Genomic DNA, 24,655 nt, shown 5'->3' with positions numbered 1-24,655 from the left:
TCAGGTTAAACGGACCTATGAAGAAAAAAACCCCCACAAACTTTAAAATATTTAATACCCAAAGTTAAACTGAGATTTTTTTCTAGATGTGTTTAAGACTGAAGAATTACATACAGAATTGAAATTTTACACATCAGAGAATATTGCCTTGTATTTCATGGTTCTGGATAATTACTAGATGCCAGTGGATAACTTAAACATAGCTTAGAGTCACTGACATTAATGTGTGACAGGCAGCATTACAGAACAGATTTAGCAATTTTAAATGAAAAAGTAGAATGATATTTGAAAAAAAATAACCATAAAAATAAAATTCAGGTTTAGAACAACAGGAAAGCAGTAGTGCCCTTTTTAAAGTAAAGCCAAAAATGGCTTTCAGTAATAAAAAGAAATGGAAGGAACTATAAAACTAAGGATTCAACAAGTTAAAAAGATACTAAATACAACTGTCAATCATTGTCAATTATAACTAGTTAAAAAATTAATACTATATTGTTTAACCATCTCCTAAAGCCAGTCAAGCAAATTTCAAATCAAACACTGACATCATTATTTCTTAAGTTAAAGTTCTGGTATTTGCATCTATAAATGGTTTAGATGTTTTAACAAAATTTCATAACACTCAAAGGCCTAGGATATTTTGGTACAAGTCCAGACCCTAATGTTATTAATAAACAAATGTAATTAATAAAATTAATGGTACACATTACCTACAGTTATTTAGCTGCTCACACCCAATATATAAACGTTGGAAGTACTTGCTTTAGGGAGCATGAAATTATCCAAAATAAGTAAGGCAGAATCAGAGTTTATTTACGGGAAGACAGTTTATGTGTCAGATATTAGAAATCAATATGTGAAAAAAAGCTTAGTGGCTTGCAAGTTGCATGCCTCTTACCAGTGCTTATTACAACTCTGTTGTTGTTCAGTTGCACAGAATTTACAAAATTTGAACAAGAATACCAGAATTCTAACAAGATGCAAATAAACATCTTGAACATTTATAACATTAACAGTACCCCTAGGGAAACCATTAATGTTTTGTTTATATTATTAAAGACATCATGTGATTACTATTTTGTTTTAAGGGAAACATACATGCCTTTAAGCACTAATGTTTTATTATTTCTCTTTGATGCTATTTAAATTTGCTGTTCTATTTTTCCTTAAGTGTTCTAGAATCCATCGAAAAAGAAAAGAGCAAAGAGCACACAGATAAGGAAATTAAATGACGAAGAGGCAAAAAAGTAAAGTGAATAGTTAAAGAGAAAAGGCTGGATCACATTTAATATGTGGAAAAACAAAAGGCAAAGCTTGTAAAATCTGAAAAAGTAAGGTAGGGGTGTGAAAGTGTGATGTGTGACAGGTGGGGTAAAATGAGACAGTTGGGAGGAAAGAAATAAAAATGAAGAGCACAAATTAGACAAGACATTCATTTTAAGCCCTTAACAGGCTGGATCTCATCGTTGTCATCAGACAGGAAATGTCAGAGCTGGCACATTTGGTTTTTTTTTGCTTTTTACTTGTTTTAAAAAAAGTCTGTGCCTTACAATACATAAGAAGTCTATTTGCTTTAAAGAAAAACACATCTCAGTTTGTTCCCATTTTCTCTCCTACTCAATCTTTAACAAACTTCAACTCTATTATATTGGAAACTACAATAATTATAAGGTTTAATGCTTCCATTATATTTTGAGTTATTTTATTTGATACCTGAATAGGACGTGATTTCTTTAAAAATAACTAAACTTTGCACTTACGACTACAGGTGGATTTCTGGAAGAGGTATTGCATATGACGACACGGAGTAAGTGCTATCTCACAAATACAAACAAATCCTCACTGTAAAGTTCAGAATTTTTGAAGGTATGTAGGTATTCTTTCCAAAATAAATGAACAAAATTTTTATGTCAAAACCAAGCTTTTAAATGTATTTTCCAATTAATAGAAAGAACTTAAAGGTACACAGTTCTTTAATATAGGCATTGTTAAATTTCTGGAAGGGATGTTTGGGACCTGAAAATTATGGCATTTTATAGAATGTATTGCCAATCTTGTCTCAATACAACCATTTCATTAGTCTGTACTGTTCTGTCAAATAAAATAATCCTTGTATACTGGAACATGGCAGAAAATGCAAGTGCAGTATTTACAATGCACATGTCCATAATTTGTTACTGTATTTCTTCTACATAATCTCAAGGCTAAATTCAACTGAAGAAGAATACTGCCAGCAGGAAAGTGCACATAGTAACTGTAATTTGTATTAATTCAGTATTTCTAGAATATGCTTTATTTTTAGTTTTAACTCAAATGATCTTTTGAACTTTTTATTTTAAAAAATTTATCTCAGAGTTATATGTAAAACCAAAGGATTTCCACACTGAGGGAACAGACTTCTAACTCGTGTACAGTTTAGATGTTTATACTCTATATAAGGCAGCCTACTGTCTCAACTCTTCCATCAACTATATGCATAAATTAACAAGCAAGCAACAGGGGGTAGCATATTTAGAAAAGATAGGAAAATATTCAGCCAGAAAAAATGTACATTTTCTTATAATTTATAATTCTTGTTACCATCATTATATGCTCTTAGTGAAAGCCAAGCAAATGAAAAGTGGAAATGATTTTGGATTTTACACACGGAGGTAATTGATGACAGAAGAGCAAGGCGGGGAAGGATCAGAAATGGGATTTAGAACCGACACAACATATCAAACTAACAGTACACCTACACCTATTTCCAACGGTAACTGGATGTTTCTTTTTAAGAAAAACAGCCAAATCAAACAGATCATGTACAGAGTGATGCCATCCACTTTCTGATAGATGGTGATCTCCAAATCCAGGGACTGAATTCAGACCATCAAGTTTAAAAGCCATCAGAAGACCTATCCACCATGAATATTTCTAATTTCTCTTCTCCTCTATTTGTAGTTTAAATAAATGCATTGTCAATCACAGGTCTTTACTTTGGGCCATTTCCACATTCTACAAGGAAATCTAGCAGATAAATATTCCTTAAGCTTTATCAAGCTTCAGTCTACTTCCATAAGAGAACCGATGCCATCATTCTGCAAATCTTTTAATGTGTGCTTTTCTGGAAAGGTTCTAAACATTGCCAGGAAGTTCAGTTATTAAACCTGTCTTGGAAGCATATTGGGTTAACAGCTTGCATCCACAGAAAAAGTAACATAAACAAGCAAATCTATTACACTTTGAACCTTTTACTCTCCTATTACACCAAAAAAAAAGGCAAAAGAATTTAAATAAAGAAAATATTGACCCCTCTGCTGTACTATATTTCTGGATTATATAATTTCTAACAATACACAAGTATTATCTCATTTTGCTTTTCTCTGAAAACTAATTAAAATAGCCACTGTATTATAGTAGATTTCATACTCTTAAACCATTATACACTCCTTTCTGTTGTATCTCAACGTGTTTCCATTTTTATTTGCCTCTCTTCGGACTACACAAGGTAGGTATGTGTTATTCTCATTTAGCAGGAAAAGTATTATGGCTTATCCAAGGTCAAAAAGGAAGATAATGTCATAAGAAATCAACTAATCCCATTCAGTTTTCCCAAGCCATAATCTGAAAGCCTTAATGTTAAAATGTATTCTGGGCCACCTTTATTTAAAATTCTTTAAATATTATCACCATTCTGATGTCTTAATTGTACCCGTTGCTACAGTTATTTTCTTATTTCCTCCCTATATGTCCTTCACCCTGCCTCGCATCTAGGATCCTTTCACAACTCAGCAGCCAGCAAAAGGTGTTCAGTAACTGTCACCATCAGAACCACAAGAATGTATATATTCTATCCACTATTTTTTGCTGCCAACTCTTTTCTCCCTATTCACAGAAAAGTAAGGGGCAAAGTGATGTCTTCTGTAGGGTTTAGTTCTCCATCTGGCAAGTGTCTGGCCTGAAGAGGGCTGGAGGATCTGCTGTATTCCGGCTGACTGATGCACAGTTTTTCCAGGTTATTTTTACAGGTGCAATTTACAGACTAGCTATGTCTTAGTCTACAAAATTACAAGGTAAAAGGTGTTATGTAGCCTCTTTCCTCTTTCTGAAGATGTCAGGGAAAAAAACCACCAAGGAATTTCAGTACTTAGCTAAAAGAAGTTAAATATTTTAGAAAGAGATCAAAACTAAATGAAAGTTTTTGATGATAAATGAAGAACATATTTTGATAAGCTTTTTCAAAGGTTAATTATCTGTGCAGTTAAAAATGTGCTCTTCTTTTGCATTTGACTTCATCTGGCTTCATCATGCATTTTTGTGTCTTTGCCTGCTACATTACAGAATATTCCACTTTGAGATACTTTGTACTTGAAATTATTCAGATACCTTGCTTTTTAAAAAATAAAATAATGGTATACTAACTAAAACTCTCCAAATTAAAAAAAACCCAAAACAAAACAAAAACAAAAACAAAAAAAAACCCCAAGCCTAAAAACAACCAACCAAAGAAACCAAACTGAGAGCAGATCTGGAGAACAGGGCCTTAGAACTGCTGAAAATACATAAAAAGCAATGAACTCTGAAGACTTTCAACACATCTACAAATCAAGCTTATTTAAAAAAAAAAAACCACGAGATAGTTGACACTATAAAGTCTATCTGAAAAACCTAGAAATGCCATAGCCAGAGATACAGCAGGACTCTAAACGGAGAATCAGTAGCTACAAGACAGAGTCGCTAGTGATAGAGTGAACACTCAGGACCATGAGCCCCATGTTAACTGGGAAACTCTTGCATCTGGGTCAGACAGTAAAATAGCAGCAGAATCTCCTCTAATCACAGTAATCAAAATAACATTTTTTGCTTCAAGTCCAGCTCTACAATGCCTTGAGATTTTAGTCTATTACCTGGACTCATTGCACGGGACCCTTTCAAACAAAAAAGCCAGACCTAGAGTGTAAATGGCTTGGATGCCTGTGATGGGCCAGCTCTTGTCCTAGTCCCTTTGTTAAAAACATCTGATGAAGCAATTTATTTCCTTTATCTTATCTGTAGGAGGCTGGAATATGTTTGGATACATTTAATACCAAAGTGCAGGTGTTCTTCTACATGCCTTTTGACCAATACTGCCTCCTTCTTCTGCCTACTGTAAAGTGGAGTGACAGTCCAAGCAGCACATGGAAGATAGGCTCCAAAAACAATCATTACTGTTTCTTGAGTTGTTTACTCAGCATGGCATGACCAAAAATATAAACACTTTTTCACATATTTCTTCTTGCTGGTCTGGTATCTCCAATATTGTACCTATTGTACCTACACAACCCAGAGAAACAGGGTCTTACTGTGAGTACCTGGTAAAGGGAGCCCCGTAGCTAGATCATTTACTGCCCACTCTGTGTACAGCCTTCTTTGCTTTAAGTGGGGAAGAACAGGCAAAGTGCAGGGAGTTTGAAAACCCACATTGCAACGGTCTCTGGGGAACCACTGCCAGCTGGCATAGGCTAAAGCAACGCAGGAGCCTGGGGCTACATGGAAAATCAAAGAGCTATAACCATCTCCCTGACAGTCCCTGAGTGTAAACTAGATACACAGAAGAGTCCAGGTCTTTGTGTACACAAGGGAGATCAGTGTTTATTTCTATCATTTTCTGAAAGATTTTTATCTGTCAATACATTGAGCAAGGTAAAAGTCATACCTAAAGGTGAAAATGGTATAATATTCAGATATTTGACTGAGGTATCTGAGATGATCTGATGCTTGAAAAAAAAAAAGAAGCCTGGATAGGCTCTCAAAACCTTGTTTCTCAGCAGATTTGAATGATTCAGAGAATCTAGTGGATTGAACAATTCCCAGCCAGGCACACATTCATGATTGCTTTGCCTGGAGACAGAGGGGAGTAGAGCTTTTCAAGCTTCACCACCATTTGTTATCCAGTATTTACTGCATTCACAGAGTGTAAATGCACAGCGCTTTATAATTAATACTACTTGGCCTTGAATTAACAAAAAGATAAGGATCTGAATTTCCCACAGCATCTTATAAAACCAACACATATGATTAGATCGGAAAACTTGCAGAAGCTACCAAGTGCCTTTTCCCAGGCAGACTGGAAGCCAAGATAAAGATCATAAAGTTAAGCTAGGAAAAGAAACAAATAGACCAGCATTCCCTGGCTATGATCATTCAATTGAAGGATCAGCTGTTACATGTCATGTTCCTGAATGACTGCTACTACCTTTCAGTGTGTCTCCTTGTCAGATGTTTACTGCTCCAGTAAAAATAAAAATAATCATTCTCCCCATCTCTTCCACTAAGCCAGGTTTATGGGACTGTCATCTATAATTTTTTTTTTATTCCTCTATATCTTTCAGCCATTCTGTTGCTTTGGTGAGACTAAGCGTGTTCAAGATGTGTCACGTCAAGGTGTGTCCTTGGCCTTTTCCAGGTATTGTTGGTCGATCATGAGAAATACAGACCATGAGCATCTGTATTCTTAGCTGTGGCTGAGGAGCTTTTAACTGAGCTTTGAGGAATATAAAAGGCACGTGCAATGTTCCTCCTCCTGAGGCAGATAATTCTGCCAGCCTAGTCAGTTCTGCTAGTGTCATGATGGCAATTCTTTACTTCTCCATCTATAGACTGCTGCAGCGTCATCATGACTACCAAACAGAACATGCTCTCTGCCTCCCACAGCTACCTTTGTGTCCTCTGAGTTTTTCAAGTAGCACTTAAGCACAACCAGAATTTAACTTCTAGGAGCAAAACAGTTTGCATATTAAGAAACCAAATTAACACATTTAAATTCTTTTCAGAACAGAGGAAAAAGTATGAAGGACCTTTATAAAAATTGCCATCAGATGTAGTTAGAACGTGCTATGTACATACATGAATAAAACATTAAAAGTATTATAAAAATCCACTGATATTAATATCAAAAGATCATAATTTGGAATTAAATTTAAGATTTAAATTACTTGCACTAATGAATAACATACATTCTAACAAGTATGTATATTGGAATGACCACGTCATTGAAGGGTTAATGGCTCCAGTTATGGTAGAAATTTAAATATCATGGGGAGGCACCTCCTGACCCAGCCATCACTGAGAATTATGCAGATTCAAATGGGAGCCACACAGGCTTTGATTTCCCCCAAGGATTGATGAACAAGTACAAAATAATAGAAAGTGACAGGAAGCAGATGACTGAGGTCTAATTTAATGTCATTCTAAAAGACAATATACCTTAAATTGGCCTTAGGAAAATTATGGGTTACAAACAAGAGAACAGAAACATGCACTTTTTCATTTTAGTTCACTAATTTAAAAAGTAATCCTTTGAACAAATGAACAGTGAAACAATAGTCATTTGGCAATGCAAAACTGCCAAACTTAAGTAGGTGTACTTTGCATAATTTGCAGTTTATTGGGAAAAGCTGTAATCTTAAAAGGGAAACCCTATTGAACAAAATAATGAAATTATCTGATTTTATACAAATATTAATTTGAGCCTGTTATAAAGACAAAGAATTAATAGTTCTTAAATAGCACGATTAAATGCAATGAAGATATGCTCAGAAAAAGTTTGCCATAGTTACACATGCACTTATCTAGAAATAAAAAACAACAACTGTGCTGAAAGGTTTTTTAAGAATAAAGCTAGAACATCTCACTGCTTTTAATTGGTAAGGGTCAGAAATGGCCTTCTACATGCCAAAGTTAAGCATAAACCATACTTCAATCCAAACCCCCCAGATTTCAGTACTTGCTATATTTAATATGATCTTACATCATTTCACATTACAGAAGTTATAAATACCAGCATTTGAATAATATGGAATAATATCGTAAATATTTGAGACATATTTGTATAGAAAGAGCACTTAATTTTTTACTTCAGAAATTATGCTATTTGTCCTGCCTAATTTTTTTCCAGTTCTTTAACATCAATGAATAGAGGTATCCCAAATTAGGTACTTGCTAAATAATTGTCTTAAATTCACCATTATTTTTTTTCCTTAGCTGGTATTTAAAAATAGGGAAGGATTTTTGATAAACAAGCATTCAAAGCAGATTTATATAGCATCAAATTAACAATCTAAGTCAGATATAAAGCTTTGGAAAGGCTTACTGTAATACATTACTGTGTTTTCAGAAAAAATATGAAGATTTTCTCTAAAAATTGGGGGCTTCTTAATTTTTAAAAAGGGGAAAATAGCTGCTTTTAGAACATGTACAAATATCCTGTTTCACAAGGAAGGATCATAGACTCCCTATTATGATTAAAACAAGAAAAAGAAAAGTGCATTGCGCAAGTACTCCATCTGCAACTTAATCACATGGTAGACCTGGAGGCATCTCAACAGTGCTAACAGAACTGCCTGAGGAATCTACAGAGCAGCCAGATGCCAGCCCTGGAAAAATATGTAATATTGCATGATATCTGCATCCTGTGACTGGCATTCAAAGAGAAGCCATAAGACTGGTCCAATGTTCAGGGCTGAACAGGAGCCTGATATTTGCAAACATTCTCACTAGGAACAGCATGATTTTTCCTTTAAGGATAAATTAAACAAGGCTGATAAAAAGTGTGCACCCCCAAAAGTTTTCCGAGAAAGAGCTATGTATAACCCTACACAGGCACAAAACATATGTTGTATAATTCAACTATATTATGTTAATAGTAAACCAACTGTGAATTTGCATTTTTAAAACTGTATGTGAAAAGAAGCTTTTAAGCAAATTTCTCCCTTTAGAAGAATACTGCACATATTTTACAGACTAAGCACAGCAACAAATATTTCTGTAAGATCAACAGAAGTAACTCCTTCCTAAAAAACTACCCTTTATATAAGTGGTGAATATGCTTTTTTGAAATTAATTAAGGCCGGGAACATCTTTATTTATACCTTTCCTTAAAAGGCTGCAGGTTTCCTACAAACAAACGTACGGAATTCAGAAACAATGTAAATGCTATTCCCACTGGAAAATAGTCCTTTGATTGTTATATTTCCTGACATCAGGTTGTTTGCCTGGATGTAATGTCCATTGTTCGGTGACATTTGCAGTAATCTTCAAAACTAAATTTTAGTTTATATGACATAAGAAACATGTAATTTTATTTAAACAAGAGAAACGGGGAAGGGAGAGAACATATGATATTAAATACGGTAACATATGTTAGACAAATGGTCTACAAATCTGAAAGAGTTAAAACTTCAACATACAACTTTTACAGACCTCATTTACTGAAGGTTTTAAGGGCATGCAATTTGCTGTATATTGTCCAAGCCCTTTATCTGGATGAAGTGTTGACTAGAACCCAGGAGAACCAGTCTGCCCAAGGGACTGGTGGTAGCTAAGCAACAGATACCTGAGAGAGTCTTTGGTCATATGACAAAAGTTCTCACAAAGAAGGAGTCACCTTCTATCAGTGACTTCTAAAGTTTTTTTAAATGGCATCCTCCTAACCAGAGCATTAGGCTTGAGAATCTCCCTTGCTGTTTGTGGTGGAACTTCAAGTTCATTTCCATTCACTGCCGAGGCCCAGAAGTATCTCTTCTCAACTTGAAAACTTTAACCATGTGCCCAGTTCTGCATACCAGTTTTATCAGGAAGATAGTAGCTATTTACATTACAAACATTTTTATGTCTAATGTAACATCTATTTTAGATAAGACTAAAACTGCAAAATGAACTTCAACGATCACAGAGAAAATACAGTACAGAGAAAACAGAGCACCTGACACCTGCTGTAATTTCAAAGAAAGAACCTATGGGTTGGGTTTTAAGGTTTGGTGCAAAGTGATATCAATCCTACAACTACTGCTTTCTGTGCTTTACATAAAGCTGTAGAGACTGACTATCAGTCCAGGATTAAAAAAAAAAAGGTGGACACTAGTTTCATTTCTTTGTTTTGCTCACAAAAGCAGAGAGGGGTTCACCTAACCAATATAAGCCTTGTCAGATGTACATAGGAATTTCTCTGCTATGCAATTTTCTGTTTCTCAGAGGACAATGCTATTCTTGAACACCCATGCTCAATGCTAAAAAGATACACAACATACATTCACTTGGGAGAATGAATGAATTGCGATCTAACACATTAAATCCAGAAACAATTTAGTTGGCATGAGCCAGGTATATAACCAGAAGACTGTCCAAATTAATCAATGCTTTTTATAGTGTTAACAAACTCTCTACCTGCTTATAGACAAATCAGCACCCTATGAAGAAGGAAAACTGTTTAGGTCTTCTATCTCAATGCTAAAAAAGGGACAAAAATTGGGTGAGCAGATATTCACAACAGAGTACAGAAGCAGTCTATGAAAATAACTGCCCCCTCTGAACAAGCAGTTAACAAGATATACGTTTCAGTTTTTCACTCTTCTGCTGGACATTACTACTTGCATACTTAATTTCCTATCCGTTGGAATTTCAACAAAACTGATTATCATTCCCTCAGCTATAACTTGAGTAACATATGTATAATACATATACATTGGTCAAGTTAAATTGAACAAATCCATGCCACAAAGTAAAATAAAACTTTTCCAAAAAGTAGAAAGATAATTTTTTGTGAGTAAATTCAGGAGAAAACATAGGTTTGACAAAGTTGACAAGGAATCAAGATATAAAGAATGAAGAACAACTAAGTATAATCTTACTTTGGGCTTTTGAAGGATCTAGACATGAAAGCCTGACCATATTATCACAGAGACTCTTCCAAATATTTCCATACTCATTAAAGGATATTCATTAATATTTTGATTATATTTCATAAATATAACTTCATTGATAATAGTTATTATATTAATAAATAGATTATGCAAATTTTCAAAGGACAGTCAAATCATCTTCAGTCTTACAGAACTCATTCATTCAAAAAATTCATAATCTGCTCACATTTTGCCAGCTAACATGACTATTAAGAATTGAAAAATGAGAAGCGAGATTTTTATTATTTTCACATTTAGTTTTAATGATCAGATGAATAGATAACATTACAGAAGACATTAACTGGAAAGGCTAAGCAGCTATTGAAAGAAGTACTGAAACATTATGTGACCAGGAAAATGGGTGTGCTCTGTAAAAATCCCAAAGTGGTTGGTACTAATGTAGCAAGCCTAACAACAAAACCCTGATGTACTAACACAGAATGTGAAACTCTGTATTACAGAGGTAACCGACACAGTGGAAGACTGTGACTAGAATACAAGTATTGAAAGGCATGGATTTTTCAGAAAATACAAGAGAATAAATGGAGTAAGGTAGCACTGTACAGAAATGATGAAATAGAACGTGGTCTAACCTAGAAGTAAAACTCAAGATATTTAATAAGCACAATACAAATGAGGACAATAAAATAACCTTCATTTTAGAATTATGAATCAACTGCTGTGTGTACTCAAATATGCAATTACAAGTATTTTTAACAGATTTTTTTATGACAGAGAGGCCATCAGATGAATAGAGAACAGTGAAAATAAATTGTGTTTAAAAAAGGAGGAAAAAAATCATGAAACTAGAGAGCACTCTAACACACCATGAAATAGTTTGAAATAATGTTCACCTTTTCCTTATGTTCTAGTAAGAACCAAGACAGTTGCAGATAAGGAGTACCATCCTGGTTAGAGCAATGAGCATCTCACACAAGAAGCAGCAATGAGCATTTGCTTTAGTCTAGTAAAAAAGGCTGAAAAGAGATATGACTGCTGTTCAAAAATATATGGTGAGGAGGTAAAAAAGCAAAAAGGATGCAGAGCTTTTTCAGAGAAATTCTATTAAAACAGGAAGAATCTGATATTAAAGAGACAAGAAAACTTTCAGAATGGAAATTAGAAGAAAGCTTCTAATCATTGGAGCAGTGAAGCTCTTAGGCAGCCTTAATGTAGCAGAACTGAGAGTAGAAACACCAAATATTTTTTATTAAGTGGAATTTGATCTAGTAAGTGTTGTATGATATGGCTTCTGGTTGTAGGATAAAACTGACTGGCATTATGGTCCTCTTCAGTTCTACTTTTTTAAAGCCTCAGCTTAATCTGAACTTTTAATAAGGACCTCTGGCAGATGAGTACAATAGCAATCCTAGTTTTCATTCCCTTGCAGTTACTTGGAAGACTTAAAGTCACATTTCTCAATTATCAGAAAAGGTTTTTGTCAGTTATCTCAGCTAGCAGCCACAGTGACAGCTAGCTTCATTGCTTTACAGACTTAGTGTTGCAGCACTCTCCAAATTATCAAACTGCAACAAGGTCTTTTACCATCTCACACCATCACACTCTTCACACCAGTCCCTCTGCTGCCTTCTCCCAGTCTCTCCTCATCCCAGGCACACACTCTCTCTGCTCCTTTCTTGGCTGCTCCCTCTTCATTGGCTCTCAAGCCCTTACCAGAACCAGACACACCTGCGCCTTATCTACATCAGCCAACCCCCTGCCCCTGAAGCCAGCCCACAGCTGTATATTATCAATGTTAATTAACCCAGCCTCATCTCTCTACAACTTAGTAATTGTATTTTCTGGATCTTGGGAGATACATAATTAACCATAAAGCATTCAACAGACACTTGGCTGTCTATATAAAACTTATTTCCAGGAAAGTCTGTGCTATATTCAGTCTTGGTGGGGCAAAAGCAAGTTACTGCAGGCTTTAACACATTTGTTGTGAGCTATCCAAATTCTTTGAGGTTTTTAGCAAGGTAAGCTCAATTGTCTGCTTTCACAGAACGTGAAAAATTAGTCCTTAGACCAAGTTCTGTACCTTTTAAAGAGTGAATGGTTATATCAGGTCTTCAAGAATATTTTTCCTTCCATATGTCATTAAAGACTGGGAAAGCAGCTCATTAAATACCTCTTTTTTTTCTAAGTGATCACTTTAATGTATTATAATGTAACCTATAAACATTTCATCAATATTCAAGTAATAAAAATATGTGAACACTAAATAAATATTTATTAATCCAAACAGCAAGAATGAAATGTCATACTTCCCAGTGTTGTACATATAAACATAATTTAGCAAATTAGTGCTGTACATGCGTAACTAAAGTGACTAATTACATTACTAAAGTATGTACTTAGTCTTACCAGTAAAATTCCATTGCTGTACTTCACTGACATTTTTTTAAAAATTCTTCTGTAATTAACAATTGACTGTTACTTTGTCAGCAACATAGTCTTCTTTTGATAAGCAGCATTTGACAAGTTTTCCAAAAAAATCTGCTGCTTTCAAGCACTGATCAGTACAAGACTTACTTCACTTTCTGAGTAAGTTGAGAGGGAGTTACAAACAGTGGGAAGAGAATGAGAAGAAACATTATCTTTTTCTACTGTAGTTTTAGTAGACAGAATTAATATTTTTGTGTTTGCCAGCATATTGACTTATACTGATGATTCTGTAACTCAGTAAAGTTAGTTCTTTCCTTTCTAGACAACTGTTCCCATATAGTATTATATAGATTACAGTATATTTTCACCTGTGATTTTCCATATCAGAACAAAGGGTACAATGCTAGAATACAATTACATTTATAATCCAAACTACACATAAAATCAGACTTCAAAAATGAACTTCAATCAATATCTAAAATTTAATTTCCCTCTAAGCTTTCCAATTGCTCTTATTAGGTGGGTAATCACATGCAATAAAACAGATGTCAAGTAGGTGTTTTCATTGATCTAGTGTAGCTGAATGCATAAACAATTTACATCCTAAACATGGTTGTCTGAATTGCACATTAATTAAATGGTGAAACAGTCAATGTGAATGTCCATTGTCATTAGCTTTCCCCTGTATTTCCCCACACACCCCCATTCCCCACCCCCACAAAGTATCCATTCAATTTATATATTGAAACTAAAATTTTACGCAATAGAGAAGGTCCACTTGGAGGACCATTTCTTCCTTCTACATAGTATTCTCCCTTCTGATACCAGAGATGTCAGGATCAATAGCGATAACAGACTGTAAGTAAGCTTTAATGCAAAAATGTGGAGGTACATAAATTTTAGGATATATTTTTTAGGACATAGATACCCTGGTTAAATTATTGTTAACAGCTCAGTCTGGGAAGCAGGGAAAAACATGCCATGCTTTCAGATCTTACTCAATATATCCACATCATTTCTTATAGAACACCTGTATTTTGAGCTACCTGGATAAAAAAAGACTGCCAGAATTCTGGAGACTGACGAAATTCACCTTTCTTTCTAGCAAGCAACACCAGGACTCTGCTAAAAATGACCCTATGGAGTTGTAACATAAAAGAGAACGCATACACAGGCACCATCGGCCATTCTGCCCTAGGAAGCTGTTTGGGTCTCTCCCAATGGGCACAGCAAGCTGAAGTTCTTTCACTCCTCTCCTGAAGTGCTTAGACAATCATCACATCAGGCTGTGCTAAGAGGAAAGTTTGCTTCTACACCAGTGAATAGTTGGCAGCTTTGACTAAGAGGCCAACTCAGGCTTGCAATCAATATATTGAATTACAGATGTATAATACCCATATGCTCTGCTAGTTAGCCCAATGCAACTTCACTTTTACTTTGAATAACTGCTGTCTTTAAGACTCCAAGACATAAATGGAGAAAAAATCCCACTTACCTAGAATGTCTGTGAAGTCTTTTTTTGTACACAAGACTCTAAGGTGTGACAACTTGATAGATGGCACAGAACTCGGATGACTTGGCTATATGAGGCAGAGCACTGGTGGCTCTGGGAGAAATTTCATGATAAGGAATACTGGCAAGTGGTTTATTTGCTACAATGATAGGAAAACATTCACAAGAATAGTGTGAATATTCATAACAATAGACTTTAGCTCATGGTACAGGCTGCAACACATTCTTGTCTCAAATAGTTGCCGGCCTGTTTTGTGAATGGTGAGATCTCTTCAGAAGTCAAATAAAGTAGAATTCTTACTTTGATGGCTGGAAGAAGAACATATTAAAATAATATAGAATGGATGACCTGTTACCTGCCACTCAGCAAAGTGAAACTTACAGTCACAGTCAGAAAAAGAACTTCTCAAGCTACTGAAATAGGAATACTGAAATTTTAAGAGGGCAGTGTGTCTGTGTAGAAGATAATCTGCAGAGATCAAGCTGGAAAAGAAATGCAGGTTGGTGCCTACACCCAAATCATGCCAGGTGTTTATCACTATTTCTGGAGAAAAGACTGCAGCTCACAAATCAGATCCAAACACAACAGGGCTGCGGCGCTCTAGAGGTGGGACAACAACTCTCAATGTTCTGGATGCTCTTAAGAAAACCCTTGGCTAAGTCAGCCCAGTCTGGTAGTCTAGGACTTCACTATTTTCATATGTACAAACTTAAATAAGGTATTGCTCTATTTCTTAGTGTAAAGGTTATGAGAAAAATTGTTCAGCAAGCCAAAGAGAAAGATGGATTTAGTGCTGTTTGCTAGAGAAGAAAGTTTAGGAATAATTTATTTTAATGTCCTTTAAACCTGCAAGTCACAGTTCTAATTTATATCCCTTACTTATTCAAAATAAAACTGAATAAGGTTAATTTTTGAATGTTAATATGTGTTTTGTTATTACTGAATTTAAGTAATTAACCAAGATTCAAAATGAAAAGTGCAGCAGACCATTAAAAAAGAAAAAGAATGGAAAAAAGTTTAAAAATTTCAAAGTATATAATAGTAGGTTTTAAAATGTTAATAAAATTATGGTATAAGGTATTTGTGTGACATATAATAAATCTAGTGTATGCACTATAAGCATCTTTCTGGACCTTTTAGGCATTACAGGAATAAAATAAAATGGGATTAAATCTGTAACATGAAACAAGCACCTCTGAGAAATACACAACTTCATAATGTTTCATTTTTACAGACTTAAGGTCCTTATGTTAAAACTTAGGTAAAGTTTACGCAATGCATTTGAGGAACCCACACGGAATATTTCAGGACTCAATTATTTAGAGTAATTGAAAAGACAAACCAGAGTGGTATATGCAAATCAAATGAAAAAGAGAGAAAGCAAGCAAATAAAATCTTCAAATTCGTCCTTTAGGTCTTTTTTCTTATGTTCACCTTTCAAGCCAGTAAATAATTACCTTTGAGAGGCTCTAACAATTAAAGAATAACATTGATTAATTAGGAAAGAAAGTGAAGAATACTAATCAATCCTAAAGACAGTCTTTCTTCTCCCACCTCAAGCCTTTTCGTCACCCACAAACAATGTGTTTTCTATACTGTTTAGATTCTTTTAAAAAACATTCATATTCTTGTCCTTTCACACAAAACTCTCTTGGTGAGCATTGTTTTGGGAGGAGTGGGTGGTAGGCAGGGGGCACAGGATGTTGAGAGAACAGATAGGATGTCAGGTGAAGATGGAATGCTGTGCCCTCTCTAACCAGCTGAAGACTCTGTGTGATTGTTTTCTTACAAATAATACCTGTGGGTGTTGAAACAGTTCAGGGAATCTATCAAACATACCCTTTCACTTTGCTGTTGTAACTCTATAAAATTTATTCTCATTTCAAAAGAATCTTGGCAATAATACCTGTAGGTGGTTGAGTAATTTAGAGAAAATCTGTCAAACCTACCTCCACCGACTTTAGCAATAGAATTCTGTAATTACTTTCAAAGTTGTAAAATGCAATGATTTATTTTCAGTATATTCAGAAAGTTCTAAATTGAGCTTTTTTTTAGTTTATTTTAATGACTTCTAATAAGCTTAGTGGAAGAACTAACTCAAAGAGTAGATTTAATAATTGTGCAGCATTTCCTCTAACTCACAATAAGGAAAAAAAGTCAGTGCTGCATTTAGGTAACAGGACACTACTGCAAGTATTGTCCCATCGTCATGCGGGTAGATAGCTCTCATTTAGCTGTCTCCTTACATAAGTCTGAGATGATACATCTGAAACCAAACTTGAGACAAACTTTTCCATGTAAAACTATATGGGTTTACAGAATATTTATGAACAATATAACTGAAGACCTCTTTCTCCTGCTCAAAAGCTATATTTAGTATTTCTTAATTCAGAATACTAGTATAAAATTGAAAATTCAGAAATCTATCGTAAGCCTAGTTATTCTAGGAGAATTTCTTAGTGCCCCCAGACTCAAGCACACATTCAAATTATTCTGTTTAACAACCTACCCTTTGTCAACTGACCTAATTGAGTGAACATTTATTCACTTTTATTCCATGGCAAACGTGATGTTATTTGACCTTGCACAATCCCTAAAGAAAGAAAGGTAGTCCAAGATGAACTGAAATCATCTCAGTGTGCATAAAGACAGCAAAACACAGGACTTTAATCATTTTGCTAAAAAATCCTTAGAACTTGGTTCCAGATGATCAAAACTATTTTATATGTCATCAAAGTCTAAGATCATATATCTCAAGACTTTTGAGTCTATGAATGGCAAATACTTAAAAAAAGTCAAGTTCATACTACTGTGCAGAAATGCATTTCTTTCAAATATGTACAGACATTGCTTTGTGGTAATCTAATTGCAAGACTGGTAATAAAATGGAAAGTAACAAATTCCTTTTCCCTCTCCCTCCCTGTCATCACCAAAGAATCCATGTCCCACTTGGATTCACCTGATTATGCAGGAAGCACCTCAGCACATCACATCTTCAAAAGGTGGACTAGTTTGTGGCCAGCAAGGCTTAATCAAATATGAGCAAATGCACTGGAAAAAGATGCTGGACGCTGCTATAATTAAAACTTCATTAGTCCCAAATGGTCACTTAATTTTTAATTTGCAAAAGAATATCATACCCCATCTGTGGTCTACATTTTGACTAATACGAAATTTTTTAGCGTGAGCCATATGTCTCTAGCAAATATTCATGTTCAGAGAGAAGGAAAAAATAATGCAAGTTCACGGTGAAAAACAATCCAAAAATGACATTTTTAAAGTATCTGACTCCTTTCCACAATTTCAGACAGATTTCCACCAGTTACTCTCACCCATATATTCTCTGTGCAGAAGAAATTCACAATTAAATTATAGTGATAAAGTATCAGGACAGTGTTAGCAAACTACCTCATCAGAGCAAGAGCTACCTCATCATAAAGATGAACCAAGTACCAGAGCCACCCTAGTGACAATAATGCTCTGATACTCAAAAGGGAAAACGTTTGTAACTTACATAGCGAAGCAGAAGGAAAACCAGAAGCAGTATCATTCTTTCTGCTTATAAAAAGGAAAAGATCTAATCAGTCATCCTCTTAAGAAACGTGTCTGTGCAACTAGTCACATCAGCCTTTTCTATGCAAAAAAGTTTTTAATTACCCAGTTCTCAATAGTCTCAACCATTTATTCTTTTTAACTAAGTAAAACATAGCTAGCTTGCTGAATTCCCATCCTTCATGCTTGCTAGACAGAACTGATGGTCCCACATCTTTGGAAAAGATATTTCAGAAGAATTTAGGATTTTCAATAATGTCCCTGGGTTGTAAAACTCTCTCTAGGTCTAAATTAAGTTTTATTTATTTGAAATGCAATACAGCTTATAGTGGAAACTTCCTGTATTTTCTATCAATCAGGTGCCATCCATTTTAAAAAGAGAAAAAAAATACCTATTTAACATATCAAAATAATGCTCTTACAAGATAAATAGCTCAGAGACAATTCCCCTGCAATGTATGTTTATAAAAAATCAGCAGGAGCCATTTATGGTCTCATAATCAACTGAAAGAACACTTGGTCAGAATGTGGAACGTTGTAACATTAACTCATTGTGATTACAAAGCTTCTGTTATCCCCTTTACAGGTGTCAAATCACCGTAATGTTATAATTTTTGTTAGTAGCTGGTAACAACTAAATCTATTTAGATGATAATTGTTTCTTAGATGCATTTGGGGAGGCAGGGGGGGGGGGGTGGGGTCGGCAAGGGTTGGGTGGTGTGGGAGTCATGTTTTTACACATTACCAAATGATAAAGCAAAAAAATACCAAAAATTGTCTTACTTTTCCTGACCTACACAATTTTGTGACAAGGCAAATAAACAATTCCATATAGATAGACATCCACGCCACTAAGTGATGGAAATGAACAGGGCTTTGAAATCTCGATGTTTATTTTTTCACTAGAGCTTTTGCTTTCAGAATAATTACCTATGCACAAACTCTAGATGGCAACATTGCACTTACTGTATTACTAAAACAAAATGTCACACTAAGTCCCTACATATCCACTTTATCAACATTTTATGTGCCACAGATCTATAGCCTCTTATTATAAGTGTAATGAAGCAGAAGTTATTGAAGCATTTTATTGATTGCTCAGATCACAAGTTTACTGTCATACTGAATTGGCACCTTACTTGCTGAAGCAAACTGCTGACACCTTTTTAAAAAAGTGACAACTACATCTATTTCATGACCAGAAATCCATTTTCATCTCTATCAAGACAAGAATGCAATTTTCACTTCATTTAACTGATGTTAGGCCTGCTCAAGGCATGACACTTAGGAAAAGACACAAGTTTAAGGTTCTTAAAATACTTCTGGTAACTAGAATGCAGCTCAGTTGTGGGAAAAATTTCAACCATCACTCAAATCTATAAACAATACAACATTCTACGAATCACTTATCTGAACTATCAAGAAGGCAGTTTTCTCTTTCAATTTCAAAATTACTGAAACACTATTTTTATATTCTTTTAATAAGAAGCTATGCTGAAATACTACAGTTTTCATATAGTACCTTGCTCTACACAAAGTTCACTTTAACATGGAATTATTTCTTGAGTGGTCCCTACACAGGTCAAACAGACAAAAAAATCTATTTTTCTGTGACCTATAAAGAAGGAAATAAAGATACTTAACACCTCTTCAACAGTGTGAGTCAATGTCATATAAAATTAGAAAAGCAGAAGTTGCAAGGAAGAGGAAACAAATATTTAAGTCTAAAAAAGGGGGAGAGTTACTGAACAGAGGATGTGATATTCAAGTTATTTTAAGAACATACTTTCAAAAATCATAAAAACACACATACAAGATTGGTTTGAACTGGAAATCAAGATATGAATTTTGGTGAATTTCTTCTTTTTCTTCAAATAATATGTAATAATTATTATGCCAACTTTACCACGATATAATCTAATTTTCTGAAAACACTTTATAAAGAGGGTCAGTATTCTTTGCTATATTTTTCTGACAAGTCTATGAACTAGGATGGATATAAAAATTATAGGAAAAATGTATTGATTAAAAAAATACTTGATAAAAGTGTATTGTTTTGTTAGTTTCTGCCAGCCAACCCCCCTGCAAAGTGATTACACCTAACAGCTAGTTTGTATTTTATTTGTAAGGGGGGAAAAACACAAAAGAGTCATTAAAAATCTTACTACACAATGTAATTACTGAAATCTGTGAAAACAAATTGAATAGTAATGATATGTTTCTTATAAACTATAAAAAAGAAAAGTTATGGAGAAAAGCTTTTGTTTGTGCATCACAGATGTATTCAACCTCAAGTACTTGATTCAGCAGTGTCAAGAGAACAACAGAAGAAAATAGAAGAAATACAGTCTTTCTTTTTAATTTGTCCTGGTATTTGCAATATTTCGATTTTTTAAAAGTCAGTAGTATTTTTATGGATCTGCAAAGTGAAATGAGGAAAACCTTATGAATTACGATGTTTATTGATGTAGCTGAGAATAACAGCAAAGCTGTTGGCTATACAGTTTTGAAATTGTACATTTGAGCTTGTGTTCCCATAGCCAAAATGGCAAATAGTAGAATCAGTCAATAATTTTATTTTCTTTTGTTTTCTTGAGGGTATTTTGCATACTAGCTCCATTACTTTAACGTAATGTAATTTGCTGTGGTTCAAATGATTAATTACTATTACTGCAAGTTCTGGTAGATCAAGCTAATGAACATTCAGCACAATTTCCTGGCTCTTCTGATCCCAGCTCAGCACCCTCATCCCCACATATAACACACTTCCAGTAAAAAAAAAGCACAAAGAACAGAACCTTAGGACTGGCTATGTATGTTAACTATTACATTAAAATTTCGCTGAAGCCTTGTAAGTAACACATGCTCAAAAACATTTAAATATACTTAAAGCAACTTGCAATTCTCAAATATTTATACACATATATTTTCCATAATAAATCTTTACTGTGGCTATGACGAGATATTCTTCTATCTACCTGTTCATGTACATTGTATATTATGTAGTAAAGGACAGATCAACAGCTTGACTAAAATGTAATCCTAAATGAAGAAAATGTTTAAAGATCATTAATATCATTTTAAAAGGTATTTGAGTCTTCTCTTTTGGCCTCTGTTTAGCTGTGCTAGGCCTGTGAATGACAGCTTCCCTGCTTGAAGCACACAGAAAGCACAGCCTTCCTCATTCACTGTCAGTACTATGGCCTTTTCACACGTTCCCTCCACAGCAGTGTTTGTCCCCAAACACTGGAACCCAGCACAATGGCATTCCTACTTCAACACCCCCACCAACAGCACCACTACATATGAAGAATGCTAATGAGGTGGACATCCCCCATCTCTGAAAGTGTTAACTATATCCCATACTATCAGATAGAATGTTATTTATATTGTTATGTATTACATCTCACTTAAAAGCAATTCCATTTTGGTGATGCTTTTTTTCCTAAAAATATTTTTAATAGAAAATACAGTAGCCTGACAAAAAGATTAAAAATGCCTTACATGCATTCACCCAATTGCATACATTATGTATATAATTAACAGATTTTAACCTCCTGATATATTTGGGGTTCTCAGAAATTCCAACAGACACCAACACAGCATGTTGAAAATAGCAAGGCAAAAGGCTGTAACATCTGAAATATTAATAGCAGAATAATCCTAACAGTACTGCTGCTTAAATTTTACTTTTTGTGTTAGAAAACTGTATTTTACAGTCCTAGAATTCTTGGCATTAAAATGTCAATATAAGCTTTTTCAAGATTTTGGTGAAGATTGTAGCTCATTATACAAATATGTAATTGAAATTAGAAAGAGTTTAAAGGAAAAAATAGAAGGCTTTTGCAGTATACTGTTTATACATATGTATTTTCTTCCTTTCTCCTTTAAATAAAGTGCAAACCACTTCCCAAAGTTCAAGTACCCTCTCAGTTTTACCTGTTTTACTTCACCTGTATTATTCTCAAGGAATACAGTTTGAAGAATAATGATTATCCTCTTTAAAAGGATACAAAGACTACAGCAAAGAGATGGTAGTCTCTCAGTTTTCTTCCTCTAGGGCAAGAAGCAACAGAGTGATTATAAAGACAACACTGTGCAACCAGTGCACACTGTGGACCTGAAACTATGTATTTTTTTAATTCAATACATGCGTTTTAAACTGAAGACCAGATGGATTTTATTAGAAGCACATGTATTAGGTTATTATTATAGAATTACATGTATTAGCATATTATTAGTTATATGTGCTATTTGATTTCAATGGACAGACTATAGCGTCTTAGCAGAGTAATACTGATTCAAAGAATGTCTTTTTTTTTTTTACTTCCATTCCCTATTTACTTAAATGAAAAGACAAAGTAAATACAAATAATTCAAATGTCAAAATAACACTGAGATAAATAGAAATCAAGAAAATATATTTAATGTTTTCAAGTAATGGCTAGATGTTATATTGGTATGAATACTGTATGCAATCATCATAGCATTATGTTGTCAGGCCTTAGCACAACAGGACAAAGTGATAGTATTTTGATTGAATGTCCTGGTTCTTGATTAACATGCATCCTAATCTTACATCTATATCTTATCACAATATGTCTTTACAAAACCATCTTGGTTTAGTTGTTCAGAAAAAAAGGTCAACATGAACAAAATGCAGTAAGATTATAGTAAGTATTGTTATACCTACAGTATAACATAACATACAGTTATTATAATGATTTCATTTATGTTCGGTACTAACACACTTCAGTTGGGAAACGGTTGGAAAGATTAACAGAGAGACACTATAAGCTGAATTATATGTCATATCTTATCTTTGAAGTAATATAATTCAAAACAACACAAGCTTTCAGCACATTAACTGCACAAAACCCTTAACATCCTTGTGCTGTAAAATTTTCATTTAAGCACTTAAACCACTTTGAAATGTTTATTAAAATGTTTTAATCATAACTTTTTTGTAGACAATTAACTGTCATAGCTGTACTGACATTTATCCTCATAAACTGGACTCTTAAAAGTTAAAAATGTCCAATGTGGTTATACTGAACATATGTCTATATGCAAAGCTTTCATTATAAAGAATCATTTGTCTTCAGAAGAGATTTCAAATCTACTAAAATTATTATATTTTTCTTGTCATTTACAATTTCCGACTGAACACTGCTGGATAATCACCAGAGGGCTGATTAACATAAGTTAATTTACTGAAAATGTCTTTATATGTTCTTTACAGAGAAGAGCAAAATGTAGTCAATAAATGACTTGCATATGAATTTTTATTTAGAAACTCCATTGTCTGTTTTGTTCTACTAATTACCATTATACTTGCTAAATACTTGTATGCATTTTACCTATTTTTTTCTAAAAGAGTAAATATTGTATGTTAAGGCACTGGAAAGTAACAGATTTCATTTCTGTAGGTTTTGTGACAGGCAGCATTGTCTTAAAAGTGAAGTATTATCCACAAAAATTCGAAAGATATTTCTCACTTTTTAATATATCACTGTACTGGAAACAAGCTTTCCTTTTTCTCTTTTCTGCTTGTTTGTCTCTCTCACATGCTCTCGTGTTGTTTTTGGGTTTGTTTGATTTCTTCTTGCTGACCACTATTAGCTCTAGACAGGAACAGCCTCTTCCAAAGTCAATTCTCATTCCTCTTTATGGATCTGACAGCAGGAGGTGCTGTATAAACAGTGTGACTGACACTTTGCTTGCACCTCTCCTCCCCCTTCCTACATAGGCTGGGAGCTTATCTATCTGATGCAGTCTTCTTAACTCTGGGGCCTGAGACCATTCTTAAATGGGAGGTTCCGAGCTGGTTAATTTCTATGTAATATTTTTCCTGGAAAATCTGTATGTCTACTATTTTTATAAAGTACTCCACTAATCCTTAAAGATATATACATTCTTACACATATAAATGAACTTAAGTAACTATGCTGAACAAGATTGGTGTTTTCTTACTTAGATTTCCTAAACTAAAACATCCAATTAATAAAAAATAAATCATCTGATTGCTCCCAAACTATCAAACAATATGTTCAGTACCTGTTTTCTACTATTTTTTCAAATTAAAATGCATGTCTGGTATATTTACATAATGGCACATGTATAGTAATTAAAATATTGAGGTTTTAAAACATTATACATTTATTTAGTTTTTCATAATGCAACACCAGTTATACTTGTGTTTTATTTATTTATTTAAAAAATGTTTCAACTAAATAATTATTTAAATTAGTTTTATGGGAAGAACTATGAGAGCATTAAAAACTGCATGTGCAGAACAAGCAATGAAAAATGATTGCTTTAGAGAATTTCCACATAAGGAACATCACAGCTAGGCACAGTATGCAGCAAGAAAAGATGAGACATATGACATCCCACACCAAAAGAGAGACACAATTAACTCCTTTATTGTTAGCGTTGCAATTATAGGAGAATAATTTCATTCTCCTAACAGGCACTGCAGCTTATGCAATACATGTCACAC

At 34.2% G+C, this 24,655-nt stretch overlaps 1 long non-coding RNA gene across 3 annotated transcripts in view; it reads right to left on the bottom strand.

The window, feature by feature from the left end:
• LOC119154214 overlaps positions 1-24,655 on the bottom strand; it is a 190,401-nt gene that overhangs the window by 134,615 nt on the left and 31,131 nt on the right. The window lies entirely within an intron of this gene.

Source organism: Falco rusticolus, chromosome 10 (assembly GCF_015220075.1).
Source record: "Falco rusticolus isolate bFalRus1 chromosome 10, bFalRus1.pri, whole genome shotgun sequence".
In the NCBI taxonomy this organism is placed as follows: Eukaryota; Metazoa; Chordata; class Aves; order Falconiformes; family Falconidae; genus Falco; species Falco rusticolus.
This window is presented reverse-complemented; position numbering and strand designations above follow the sequence as displayed.